Raw genomic sequence first — 2500 nt, forward strand, 5'->3', positions numbered from 1 at the left:
CTAGCAAAGTATCCATTTCCACTGGCCTATATTTTCATTACTAAGACTAATAACTTCCAGGAACTAATTTTCGACTGAACATTCAATGATATAATAACATGACATCATGTAGGCTTTCATAAGTTACTTTCTCTTAGACTTAACCTAGCCTAGGTCTATTCAAGCCTAGCCTAGGGTTACTAAGATTATCAGAGCAGCTTGAAAAACTATCAATTACAGGTTATGTGGACCTTTATCACAGACGGCATGACAGACATTTAGTGCATGTTGATTTGTTCAATCATTTTTACCAATTCAGGGAAACAGACTACCTTGAAAAGATTAACATGAAAAGTATAGTTCAAATACAGACTCAACAGAGAGGGATGAAGGGGATCACGTGGCGTGGGTGCTCTTGGGAAAGGGTGCTGGCACGCAAGTCTTCGCTGGTTTTATGTTCTTAACATCTTCCACAGTCTAGGCAAATGTCTTAAATGATTTTCCTTAGTCAACTTGATCAAAGAAGGCAGGTCCAACGGACTTCTGACCGGCTTCTTTGAGACCCAATCCGGCAGGGATCTTGGTGCTATGGACTCAACTCTGCAAGTGACGCTATGAAAGACTCTTGGACAACTGTAAGTAGAGAACTTGAGGAATCTTCTTTTTTTTCTCATTTCCCAGTTAATTATTGGGGGGGAATAATTTTAGTCTAATTGACCTCTGCTCTATTTGACTATTCAAGACTAATCATTTTCACTAAATTGGGAATGATGAGCAACTCAACAAAGAAATGAGGGTTCAGATTAATGGGGTTACATAGAAGCATTATGCAACTGTGAGAAGGGGATTTGAGGGGTCTCTCACACTTATGCTATCTGGGTCCACAATGCAATTGTTTATTCTTGCAAATATCAAACGGGAAAACAGCTACTTTACAAGTCATGAACTCAACAAAGAAAAAAAGGTAGGACTTAGAATTTATCCTAGCTAAGGTAATCAATCAAATATGACAGTATTTGTGACGTTTTTCGTTACAGTATATATATATTATATATATATATATATATATATATATATATATATATATATATATATATATATATATATATATATATATATATATATATATATATAATATATATATATATATATATATAACATGCTTTCCCATAGTCTCTTTGTGCTGTCTACGTGATCACATCTTAGGCTAGTACATTTATACACAATGTTAGATGAAAGTAGAGGAATGAGGCCATATTTAAATTTGAACAGGACCCCGTTGTTAGTGGATTGTTGGGAATAATTTTGAAATTTAATGGAGGACAAAAATTTTGAATAACAGACTTGTATTCCTCCCTAAAAGTCACCTTATGAGAAAAGGAAAAGTGTATATTTAGCTTTAGGTACATTAAGTATAGATGATGGTACAACCATTTACATTGTTTACAATAATTTGGTTAGAAATATGGAATATCTCCTAAATAGTGACCCCCAAGAATTTTAACCCGGTATGTATCCACCTTTGCGGTTGTTTAGTCTGAGCCTGTTGGGGATAACCGTAAAAATATAAACAAAAGGATGTAAATATCATAAAGATAATGAACCCAAAGAAAACTTATTCCTAGATAACGACCCCAGAACTTTGTTGGGGGTCACTATCTGGGAAAGATCCAATACCTGAAAAAAAACGAAGGGAAACTATTATTACTAATATTTAAAAGGATATTTCGTCATGGAATTTGATTAGATTTTATGAATGAAAAAAGTTAAAATAGAGACTGGTGTAAAATCTAATTGAGAAACAAGAACTATGAAAAACAGTAAATCTCTTTTCTATACTAATCCGTGTAAAATCGTGAGTCACTTCGGTAAATATGCTTGCTAGATAATTGGAGAAAGAGACGCAAGTAACCATGTAACGATCTGCAAGTAACCATGTAACGACTTCCTTATATAGAATACAGAAAATATGAGAGAATCCTAAAATACATTATACCAGTCAATGTCACATCTCTACATCAACGGTCTCTAAGATATCAGGATAATCCTAATATACATTTATCACAGTAAGTATCATCACAACTGAGATAATGGAAGAGAATATCTATTAAAAATTCCCTGTCTCTTCGAAACAATTTGAAGATTAAATAATTAAAATGTAATTTATGTTTCTCCCAAGTCATTTCTATGGCCTGGCAGCATCATTCAGAGATAATTAACTAAAGTGATTGTGACAGACATCGAATATCACCCATAAGGTTTCAAATAACTATCATAATTTCATCCAACACGATAATCGAGTCTTGGTTAGGCTGTTTAGCCAGTAAACGAATTCGAGTTTGTGTAAATTATTATCAAATACTCTGGCGTCGTAACTGGACAGATAGAAATAACAGCGGAAGAGAAGCAAGCTGGAATGTAAACTAAAACAATATATTCAATGAATAATGGGAATGGAGCTAAGGATTTAAATGTACCATGACATTTCGGAAACCACCTGCACCGCCTTCACAACACACGT

This window comes from Macrobrachium nipponense, chromosome 11 (assembly GCF_015104395.2).
Source record: "Macrobrachium nipponense isolate FS-2020 chromosome 11, ASM1510439v2, whole genome shotgun sequence".
NCBI lineage: Eukaryota > Metazoa > Arthropoda > Malacostraca > Decapoda > Palaemonidae > Macrobrachium > Macrobrachium nipponense.